Source organism: Pteropus medius, unplaced genomic scaffold (genome assembly GCF_902729225.1).
Source record: "Pteropus medius unplaced genomic scaffold, Ma_sr-lr_union100, whole genome shotgun sequence".
NCBI classification, from domain to species: domain Eukaryota; kingdom Metazoa; phylum Chordata; class Mammalia; order Chiroptera; family Pteropodidae; genus Pteropus; species Pteropus medius.
In genome coordinates, this window is record NW_024354911.1 from 9,403,918 (window position 1) to 9,416,701 (window position 12,784).

At 35.0% G+C, this 12,784-nt stretch overlaps 1 protein-coding gene across 3 annotated transcripts in view; it reads left to right on the forward strand.

Annotated features, from left to right (window-relative positions):
* MDGA2 (MAM domain containing glycosylphosphatidylinositol anchor 2) overlaps positions 1-12,784 on the forward strand; it is a 772,964-nt gene that overhangs the window by 472,101 nt on the left and 288,079 nt on the right. The window lies entirely within an intron of this gene.

The window sequence follows — 12,784 nt, forward strand, 5'->3', positions numbered from 1 at the left end:
TTATGCAAACAGAGTGCACAATAATTTAGAAGAGCAAAAATATCTATTATGCATGAGATAAGTAAAAGCAATAATAATATGCGTGTGGTGAAACATATATTTCTTTTGGAAAGAAACCAAGCAAAATCAATTACAACTACTTGCAAGCCAGCTTCCCATTTACAAGAATTTCCCCCATCAAAATGAAGCCACCAGTTTGAAAGTACATGTTCAGAGACCATTATTGTGGCATTATTCCCAGAGGCAAAACACTGAAAATAAAGTCAAGGCCCATAAAAGGGGAATAGCTGAACAAATTATATATACATTGATGACCAAGGATATGGTACAACTATTAAAAATAAATAAATAAAGGATTAGAGTTCTACCTTGGAGGTATTTCATGAGTTGTTTGCATGAGAAAAGCAAAAAACAGTGATTAATTTTTATAGAAAAATAAACAAAGAAAAAACTGTATGTATATCTTCATAAACATGAATATATGAGCCTGAAGAAAAACATAGAAGTCCAGGATGTTAGCATGGATTACGTGGGGAGGTACAACTATGAAAAATGGGAGTGGAATGGGAGGTAAGTATTATGAAGAAAAAGACTGAAGTTTATAAAATACATACGTATTGTATAACATATGCAATTATACATACATATATATATACACATTATAATATTTACACATATAATGCATATTTATTATATAATGATGTTATATATAATGTGAAATAATGTGCATACTGTATACACATAAATTACCATGTGTGTGTGCATGTGTGTATATGTCTATATATCTAAAGAAATTTTAAAAATGCAGGTCCCAAGTTATCTTCATTTTTCAGGAGTTTCATAGAAAATTGATCAAGAGGAGGTAAGGAGAAAATCCTGAGATAGTTTTTCTAGGCCACCTGAAAGTTCAAAAACTGTTTTCTCAGAATGATGTGCAGAATCATCAAGATAATATTGGCTGGAGAGCTATAAAACATGTGAATACCTATATCTTTTAAAAATTGTAGAAGATGCAATGCATTCTAATTTGTGTGAATATATGAATAAGAATGAAATTTCAAACAAGAATGAATCTAAATTTTATAGCTTCACTCTTATAAGTGTCCTATTTTGAGAATTTGGCTATAACTACTAATTTTGTCTGCTTTCTTTTATGGATTATCAGGTAAAATTAGTCATTGCTCAAAAATCACTACGCAGGAAAAGATACAAAACATTTCCTGTCATTGATACTTGCACAAAATTTCTCATTGATTTAAGAAAACTCTGCTTTTGTATTGGTATCAGCAGAAAGTGCTACAAATCACTGGCATCAATGCTTTGTTTACATTGAAGTGCCCAGTTAGATATGTCTAACTCTGACTTAATTAGTTTTTCTTTTGTATAAGTTCAATACAACTTAATTTTATTTGGGTTAGTTCATGTTATCTATTATTATGTGCATTCATCTGATAGTTATAATAGTAACATTTTTACCCATAAAGTGAAAAAATAACATATAAACTTGACTAGCTTTAGTGCCTCCAGTGTATTGAGTTGTTATTTTCCTTAACACATTTTTATTTTTTATTTTTTATTTTTTTTTTTGCATAGGAAATTTTAGATTTCTGGAATTTCCCAGAGGGAAAGATGGAATCTAGTACCGTATTTAGTGTGTCTTTGCCATCTGGGTTTTCAGATTCATTTGATTTAATTCAAAGATTAAAGACAGAAAAATTGGACCAAATGCTGGAATAAACCCATGTGGAAACATGCTTCTGCTATGATTATTTTTGAGATTAATTGATTCTTTAATTTGTAACTACTCCCCATGATTTTAGTTGCTGTTAATAACTGATTAACTATAAGCACACAGATTTATTTTGCCAGTGCATGCTGGGTGATAGTTAACTCTTTTATGTCACTAAAGTACCTCAGTTTAAGTGGAGAATAGACTAAACAAATGCTTCCATGATATAGTGAACCTTATCTCAAATGGGTCTATCTAACGTATGAGAAAGGTCACTTATATCATTATTTATTTTTTATTCTCTTAAAAAGCTAATTTATCAGTTCCTGGCATATTTAATCAGACAAAAAAAAGTTACCAGACAATTATTTTAGTTACAAAGAGATAGCTATTGCATTTAGGGGGCAGGGAGTGATTTTTCTTAGATAATCATTATGGCATGCATGGGTAACCTTGCTGAAAATTCACATTGATCACATGGTTACAAATTAGTTATTTTTTACATTAATTCATTAGATCATTGAGAACTTATGTCCATTATGTTGGGTTCTAGGGATATAAACATGACTAAAATATGAGTATTAGGTACAGAGGAGTATATTTTATAGAAAACCATATTAGTTATGTTATTAAAATATAGAAAAATGTTATTAAAATATTAGTTATGTTATTAAATATAGAAAAATGTTATTAAAATATTTAAAAATGTAGAAAATTTTGACTGCTGTTAAATAATAAAAATAATGTTTTTTACTTAAAAGAACATTTTGCATTTGTCGATGACTATCATCTCTAGGTATTTGAATTTTACACACTTAGCTTATAAAATTAAAATTATATATTTTAAAGAGAAAAATAAATGCAGATAAAATATCAACAATAACAGAAAATAGTTCAGTGGGCTTTGTAATATTATAGAAACCATTTAGTATAAAAATTTACCATTGAATAGAGAGATTTTATGGTCCCTGAATTATATATAAAGACTGCAAAAATTAGAAATAGTAACTTCCAGATCCTTGGATAAAACTATCCCCTGCCCCCAGACCGCAGACCGTGGCCTGATAGGGATCGGGCTGCACAGCACAAGGTGAGCAGCAGGCAAGAGAGCAAAGCTCCATCTGTATTTGCATCCGCTCCCCAGCTCTAGCATTACTGCCTCAGCTCCACCTCAGATTATCAGGCATTAGATTCTCATAGGATCACTGGTCCCAGGTGCCAAAAAGTTTGGGAACTGCTGGTTTAGTAGGTACTTTGTCTAAACCCTAGGAGTATTAGAAGATATTGACTCTCGACAAATTTCTCTCATGAAATTGTCCTCAGTTGGAAAGAGCCACCTAACCCAAGGTTAAGCCTCCTCATCAGGGAAGCCCTAATTCACTGACCAATCTGGATTTTTAGCAGAGCAACTCTGCTGGACAACTCTGAAAGACCGTTTCAACTCCAGAGCTCCTTCAGGATCATCTGGAGACTTACAGTGATGTATCACAATTTAACTCCTCCCACTGACTGGTCCTACTTTTTTTTTTTACCACAAGAATTTATCCTGAGGGCACTCCACAATAAATTTCCTACATGCATATCTTCATCAAAGAATCATATTTTCAAGAAATCACTCTAGATGGGCTGAGGAAGTAGACTGTAAAATAGAACGTTAGAGATGGATGACACATCAACCCACTACCTGGCAGGCTATGAGATCCCATTGCAGGTGATAGGTCACCACTGATACCTCTTGAACGTCTTAGTGGTGATATTGTTATAACATTCACTCATTCACTGATGGTGAACCAAAATATGTACCAATGGAAAGTAATGAACTATGAATTCAATCTTAGGCTTTTGAGGAATTTAAGGGAAAGTAGTAATTATAAGGACAACAGAATCCATTTCTGCTAGGTTCTATTCATACAGTAGAGAAAAAGAATGAAGGGCTGAGGGTGATTAATCATGAGTTGAAAGTAATGGTGTGAGAATAAGAAGGCCTCTTTAGCAAATATAAAGAGACATTTACCTTCTTTAACCAGAGCTCATAAAAACTGATAATATGGCTTAGGACTTGTTAAACAGTATAGCAGAGCTTCAGAGAAGCTTGACTCCTCAAACCAGCCACTGAATCCTGGTTGGGAGCAAGTGGAACTATGACTTGGGGGAGAGGTACATCTGGGTTTATAGTCTCTGAAATCATGAAACCCTGAGTCTTCCTAAATTTTCTGGGCTTAAAAAAGTGGCCCATTTCTTTTAATTAAAGGCTATCATTTTTATATACTTAAAGATGATACAGAAACTTCTTCCTTCTATGTTAATACATATCCTCACTTCCATTCCTGGCCTCCAGATCAGTATATATGGATCAATGGATGACATTATTTGGTCATGGAAATGCTGTGTCTCTAAGGGAAAAAAAAAAAATGGACTATGTTTCAAGTAAGCTGCAGACTCTAGCCAGTATTTATTGTCAGAAGTCAGGAGAACATGTATGGAATTGGATTCTGAGGCTTCTGGATCAAGTGGGATGAAGGATAAGATTGAATAATATTGGATATGGAGAGTAAGATCAAATGGGGATGAAGAATACGTGTTTATTTATGTGGGGGCATTATCTCATGATATAAGATTCAGGATGCTGGCAAGAATAGAGGGAAATAGTTCCTGCTACTAGGATAGCTCTCAGAAGTTTGGGAAAAGCGGTGATTCCATTAAAAAGTATAAATACCAAAACTGTTGTGCAGATAGTACAAAAAAGGATTGAAAGACTTAGATATGTGTGTATTCTAAAGTGAATATAACATCTAGAGTACAGGAAAATCATCAGCTCATTATATTCTGTGTAAAGGCTTGGAGGAAACACCAAAAGCACCCCTAAAGAATGTGTTTATGACTGAGATACAAGTGTCATTGAGAACCTAAGAGATAACTTCTCTCAGTAGGCAAATGTTGATGGCAAGAGAAGCTATTACAGAATTGGGCTCCCTGATAGCAAATGGGTATGCCAGGATCTCAAAATAATAGAAGCTAGGTGGCAGTGTTTAGTTGTCATAAGCGAGGTGGGTGCAGTTATCTTAATGGGCAGCTATTGCAAATCTATCTGGGCTCTAGACTCATGGAAAGCTGTGGAGATAGTTCATAGAACATAGCATTTCTTGGGGCAAAGTAAGTGGGTAGTCAACAAGGATATTAGCCAATCTACACAATTAAAGAAATCAGATGAATGATTGGGAGGCTGAATATAGTCAGATCATAAAAAATTTATAATGCCCAATTTATGAACCCGAGGTAATTTTTAGACTTTGAACTCTTTGACTGAAGGGGAAACTGAGTCACCAGAAAGAACCCTGCAACCAATAGCAAATATAAATGGTAATGATTCTCCCAATTTTTTCTCCAGAGAACCTATATACATTTACTTGAATAAACACATACTAGGGAAAGTGGAGTTCTGAAACATTTTGAGAACTGTTATAAACATGATCCAAGTTGACCTTCTGATACCTAAGATTCTGTGGAATCAGTATGCCCTTATACTGTTAGATTTGGGCATATAGGTGCTATATATTAAGTGGAACTGTGATCCACAGGTGGATCGCATTGTATCTACCAGTCCAGAGATTGATATTGTTGCCATTTACCTAGTCTCCAATAAGTGTAATTGGAATGGACATACTTACTGATTGTCAGAACCCCCATATTGATGCTTTGTCCTTGAGGTGATAGCTATCCTAGTCAGAAGGCCAAGTTAAAGCCTCTGAAACGTTCTTTCTTTTAGCTGAGTCATATTAAACATAATACATCCCAAGGAGAAGAATCAATATTAATGTCACCCTTAAAATTCTAAAATATGTGCTGGGGGTGGCCCATATATTTCATTTATTGACAATATTGTCTCCTGCTGAAGTGAGAGATACCGGAGAAAGATAGTGGATTATCATAAACTCATCCAAGTAGTGTCCTGATTGCAGCTTATACCAGATCAGGTATTTTTACTAGAGCAGATTAACGTGACTTCATATACGGTATGTGTTCAGCGATTTAGTCAATGTGCTCTTTTCCATCTCTGTTAGGATAAAAGATCAGAAATCTTTGCATTCATTTTAGACAGACAAGAGTATACATTTTTAGTCTTCCCCTAAAGCTAAATTAACTCTCACACTTATTTTCATAACATTGTCCAAAGGGATGTGGTTCATCTGAACATTCTACTAAATATAGTATTGGTTCACTTTATCAATGAAATCATGTTCATCCGTTGAGATAAACAAGAAGGGGCAAGTACATTTGGATATCCTGGTAAGAGCACCTAATCCAGAGGATTGGGATAAGCCTGTGAAGATTCAAGGACCCACAATATTTGTAAATTTGTAGAGATCCTATGGTCTAGAGCTTGCCAGGACATCCCTTCCAAAGTAAAGCACAAATTATTGCATCACACAATTTCTATCCTTCAGAAGGAAACCCAATGTCTGCTAGGTCTCTGGGTTCTAGATCATATTCCACACTTGGAAATACCATTCCTATCCATTTATCAAGTGATCTGAAAGACTATCAGCTTTAACTAGATCTCAAGGTAGGAAAGGGTTCTGTAGCAGGCCCACACTGTGATGTAAGTTGCCCTGGTACTTAAGAATCTATGATATCAAGTATATCAGTGCTGGAAAACATGCTGTGTTCCTATAGGAGACTCCTATATGTGACTCAAAAAGTAAATTTTTAAATTATGAGTAAGTCTGTGACTTCTTCAATTAAGAATTATACACCTTTCATAAAATAGTTCCTAGCATGCTGCTGGGCATTGGTAAAAATGGAGTGCCTAAATGTGTAACACCTATGATGATGTGGCCTGAACTGCTAATCAGGAAGTACATTTTGTCATGTCTACCAAAAACCAGTTATAAAAGAGGGCAGACTCATCAGTAGATCATCATTAGATGGAAATGGTACAACAGGATGAGGCATGGCCAGAGCCAAAGGGCCGAAGTAAGCGGTACAAGCAGGTGCCCAGACTCCCATGACATGTATCAGTATTTTACCAGTGCTTCTTTCTCAGTTTATATCTGGCCACATAGATGGTCACTTATGAGCTGATAGTGGAGAAAAAAGGCTAAGCTTCATTCATGATGGATCAGCTCAGTATAGTTACACAAGTCAAAACTTGGACTGCCGTTTCATAATAACATCACTCTAAGATATCTCTGATAAAAAAGAATAAGGGAAAATCTCCCTAGTAGGCAGAAGTTTAATTATGCAATGTACCTGGTCAACCACTTTGTGTAGAAAGAGCAAATCTGTTCAAATATTTTGATGGACCTATGGCATGAAGTATGATAATACTTATATTACATATTAGTGAGCATCAAAAAGTATCCATGGCAGAAGAATTACAAAAGAGTGAAGTAGACAGAGTAATATAGACAGTTGATATCAACTAGCTTTTGTCATTGACCAACCTTAGCTGGCACAACAGGCTCATGAAAAAAATAGTCATAATTGTAGGAATGGAGGCTATACATGAGCTTAAAACGTGGATTATGAAGATTGATTTATTCATTGCCACTACTGAATATTTCACCTGGCAACAACAGAGACCAACACTTAGCTCTTGATAAAGTATTGTCCTTCAAGAATACCAACCAGTACCTTGGTGGTAAGTTGATTACATTAGACATTTTTACCCTGAAAGTGACTGTACGGTTTTGACTGAATTTGACACGTATTCTTGGTTTGGATGTTTCTGCTTACCTCAGCCAGTAGCAGCTCTATCCAAAGGCTTTTAGATGTTTTATTCTTAACACAAGATCCTATCTAACCACTCATGAGATGAGAGCACATTTTACAGTAGTAAAAATGTAGCAGTGGGAACATTGCCATAGGACTCTCTGGTCATATCATTTTCTACACAACCTAATTAAATATGCCAATTTACTAGAGTGATAGAATGCCCTTTGGACAGGGGCAGCTGAGCCTTATATAGATAATATCTGGTAAAGTTGGGGTGCTATTCTCCAAGATGCAATATACATCTTAAATCAGTGACCATTATCACGTTTTTTTTTTCTCTCTCCTATAGAATATGTAGGTTCAAGAATCAAGGAGTGACCCCACTTAACTACCATCACATTCAATGACCCACTTAGGAAATCTGTTTCCCTTCCCGCAACTCTGGGCTTTGCCAGTTTAGAAGCCTTAGTTCTCATAAAAGGAAAAAGCTTTCATTAAGTGACGCAGCAAAGTCTCATTAATCTTTAAGTCATGGCCACTACTCAATTACTTTAGGCTTTCTGTGTCAGGAAGAAGTAGATAAAAGGAGTCACAATCCTGGCAGGAGTGACTGGCTCCTATGATCAGCTGGAGGTAGGTTTGTTTTGCACAGCAAGGCAGTAAAGAATATGTTTGATACACAGTTGGTCCACTGAATCATTTCTTAGTATTCTGTTGTCTAATTATGGTGTTGAATGGATAAGTGCATTAATAATGGCTTGAGAAGGGCATGGTAACCAGGGGCTCAAAATTAAGGTCTGGTAACCTCACTGGGTGAGCTACTTTACCAAAAGGTGTACTAACTCAGGATGAGAGCAGTCTAGAATGATAATAGTAGAAAAAGATGATGAATATCATCCTACCATAGTTCCTTTTTTAAAGTGTCCCCAGAAAAGTGATTAACTAGAATCATCTAGTAGCTTTTCCCAGATAGAGTGAATTACCATGCCAAGCAGGTGAATCTGAGTGGATGTAATAGTGCACCACCCAGATCCCTTCCTCGGGTCTGAAGGATTCATTCCTCCAGCTGCTGAGAGTTTTAACAGGGATTGGCTGTCGGCTAAATCCTCTAGAAATTGCCCTAAGCCAAAGAGCTGCCACTCTCAAAGTTGTGCACTCTGGTGGAGCAGCACACAGACTATGACTGGTCGATGGGGTGGGAATGGGTTATAAAGGCTTAGCTCCATTGCCTTAGTGCAAGACAGCTTTGAGGGAACATCACAGCTCCAAAACTTCTCTAGAGCTACTGAGACCTTTGTTGTAATGACGCTGTAGTTCAATTCTCCTGAACAAACCTATTTCTTCATTACTCAACACATGTTGCTCTAGAAGGTACTTTTTAATTAATGCCTTGTTTTATTGTGCTTCATTTTATTGTAATTGTTTTTGAGGTGCCATGAACCAGGCCCATATAAGACAGCAAACTTAACTGATAAATGTGTGTTCTGACTGCTCCACTGAACTGCCATTCTGCTGTATCTCTCCTTCTTTTTGGGCCTCCCTATTCCCCGAGATACAGAAATATTAAAATTAGGCCAATTAATAACCCTAAAATGTCCTCTAAGTGTTCAGGTGAAAGGAAGAGTTGCATGTCTCTCGTTTTCAATTAAAAGTTAGAAATTATTACATTTATTGAGGAAGGCATGACAAAACTGGAAATAGGCTGAAAGCTAGGCATCTTGCAACAGTTAGCCAAGTTGTAAATGCAAAGGAAAAGTTCTTAAAGGAAATTAAAAGTGCTACTCCAGTGAACATAAGAAAGATAAGAAAGCAAAACAACCTTATTGCTGATATGGGGAAAGTTTTAGTGGTCTAGATAGAAGCTGCAACATTCTCTTAGGCCAAAGCCTAATCCAGAGCAAGGCCCTAACTCTCTTCAATTCTATGAGGGCTGAGAGGGTGAGGAAGCAGTACAAGAAAAATTTGAAGAGAGCAGAAGTTCATTCATGATGTTTAAAGAAAGAAATCATCTTCATAACATGAAAGTGCAAGGGAAGCAAGTGCTGATTAGAAGCTGCAGCAAGTTATCCAGAAAATCTAGCGAAGATAATGAAGGTGGCTTCACTAAACAAGAGATTTTAAATGTAGACAAAACAGATGCCGTATGGGACTTCCATAACTAAAGAAATAAAGTGAAAGCCTGTCTTTAAAGCTTCAAAGAACAGTCTGACTATCTTCTTAGGGGCTAATGCAGCTGGTGACTTTAAGCTGGAGACAATGCTTATCTGACATTTCAAAAATCCTAGGGCCCTTAAGAATTATGCTAAATCTACTCTGACTGTGCTCTATAAATGGGACAACGAAGACTGGATGACAGCACATCTGTTTACAATATGATTTACTGAATATTTTAAACCCACTGTTGAAACTTACTGCTCAGAAAAAAAGATTGCTTTCAAAATAATACTGTTCATTGAAAATGTACCTGGTCATCCAGGAGCTTTGATGTCCATGTACAATGAGATTCATGTTGTTTTCATAAAATCTACTCCTGACGAAGATGCTGTGATGTTGTCATTGGGTTGAAATGACAACAAAGGATTTAGAATATTATATAAAATTAGTTGATAAAGCAGTGGCAGGGTTTGAGAGCATTGGTTCCAATTTTGAAAGAAGTTCTACTGTGGGTAAAATGCTACCAAGCAGCATTGCATGATAGAGAGAAATTTCATTCATGTAAAGAACAGTCAATCAATGAGGCAAACTTCATTGTCTTACTTTAAGAAATTACCACGGTCACCCCAACCTGCAGCAACCACCACCTTGATCAGTCAGCAGCCATCAACATTGGTGTAACACCCTCTGCCAGCAAAAGAAATGACTCACTGAACGCTCAGATGATGGTTAGCATTTTTTAGTAATAAAGTACTTTTTAATTAAGTTCTGTACATTTTTTTCTAGAATTAATGCTATTGCACACATAATAGACTACAATATAGTGTAAACATAACTTTGATACATCCTGGAAAACCCAAAAGAAGGTTGTCATAACTCGCTTTATTGTGATATTCACTATATTGTGGTGTACTGGAACTGACCATGCTATGTTTCTGAGATATGCCTATATACTTCCCGCACAGATATCTCTGTCTTACAGTCCTTTTTCCAAGAAACCTGACTGAAGGCAAATACACATATTCAATATGCATTCAGTAATGTTTAGAGTATATGTTAAACATATATTACATATGTTAAATTATATATTATAAGTATATATGTATGCAAATCTCACTTGAAATATATTTTTTAGCTATGCGATTATTTTACTTGTCTAAAAGAAATCTAGTTTTTAGCATGTTTGTTTTTAAATATAAAAAAATCATTTAGGTGTTTTATGAAGTAGAAATTTTTAAACATAAGTGAATCCAAGACATAATTCTGCCAATACAATGTTCAGTAAGATATTGATTGTCACAAGATTAGATTTTCAGAAGGCCAGTGACCCAAAATTCATCTAGTTCAGGTAAGAGCATGCTTGAATGGTTCTTCAGGTTCAGTCTATTCCTGACTGAGCCCATCGACACCACCGCCTAACAAGAAAAGAGCTAGGGCTACATCAACAAATGAATCTTGGAAAGTATAATACTATTAACTATGCAGAACCCAGGGAGAGCTACCATTGTTATACTGTTTACCATTCAATTATGTTTTGTTCCTAGATTTTCTGGGTTCAGAATTTTGTTTTTACAACATAACAAAGCTCATATTTTCTAAAAAGACTATGACCAAAAACAAAAAACAAAAAACAAAAAAAACAAAAAAACTGTCTACAATTGATCACAATGTAAGTTGCTTACCTTTTTTTTTTCAAGTCACTAAGCAGAATTCAGCTAATCAAGCTCTTATGGGATTTGATTTATATGTGAAGGAATAATCACCAAATAAGACAACATTTGATATAGTTTAAAAGCCTTTGAGCATTTCATGATAGTGATGCTTCTATTCATAACTACTACAACTTATTAAAAGGAAACCATATATCAGTGCACAGCTAATAGAGTGAATTTTTACTGAAAGTTTTTTAAACTTTATCAAAAGGCAGCAGTTGTTCTGTAAATTTACACTACTAAAATTAGAGGCCTTTGAGGTAGCTGTGAAAAGATTCTAATGTTGGAAAAAAAAACTCAAAATGTTGCAAAACTAGAAATCTAAGTAAGGCTGTCAAGCAATTCACATTAAGAAAAAAACCTTTTATTTTAAACTGGGGAAATTTGAGACTTTCTGTTTTTTTACTTTGATTCCCCAGGGCAGCTATTACTCCACTATTTTGATAGCTTTTAATTTTTTTAACATATCAAAAACAATCTTTTCTAAGAAATAGTGTCTTTTAAATATTAAGGGTAGCATATGCTCACACACCTCACTGTTCTTATGTTTCTATAAATATGGTAGCTTATTTTCAGGCTTCACATAAAAGTCTTTATCATGTACAAATATTTGATAGCTGGAACAAGTGGAAAAGTGATGTTTTTATCTATGAAAGCTGAGTTCATTATGAATTCGATAAGATAAAGGTAAGAAAACAACATAGAATTAATGGGAGTCTAAATGAAACCTCGATCCTACTACTACTACTACTAATAATAACTCATTTTCATTGAGCATTTACTTTGTGCCAGGGCTTTATGAACAATCTCATTTATTCCTCCAACAGCCCTATTAATATAGTACCATTATTATTCCCTTTTTATTGATAAGGAAATTTAAGACCACAAAGGTTGTTACCTTTTAGACTTGTAAAGCTAAAGAAATAAAGCTCAGTGAAATTAGTATTTAAATATAGCAAATGTCTGACATCACCGTTAATAAGTATCTAATAAGTGTTTACTAGCACATGGAACCAAGAGCTTGTTTTTCTCCCATTTAAAAAAAAATGAGATATAATTGACATACAACATCATATTAGTTTTAGGTGTACAACGTAATGATTCAATATTTGTATGTGTTGTGAAATGGCCACCACAATAAGTCTAATTAACATACATTACCACACATAGTTATAATTTATTTTTCTTGTGATGAGAACCTTTAAGGTTTACTCTCTTAGCAAGTTTCAAATATACAATACAGTCGTCTTAAGCAAGTACGCTTCTTTATTTTGTCTAAGAAAAGAATCTGAGATCTGGTATATCAGGGGTTGGCAATCTATGGCAGACTATGGCCCCTGAGTCAAATTTGGCTGCAGGATCTAAATTTGTAGGTAAAGTTTCATTGGAATTAAGCAACATTCATTGATCATTCCTTTACCTATTGTTTCTGGCTATTTTCATATTGCAATGATAGAGTTCAGTCATTGAGACA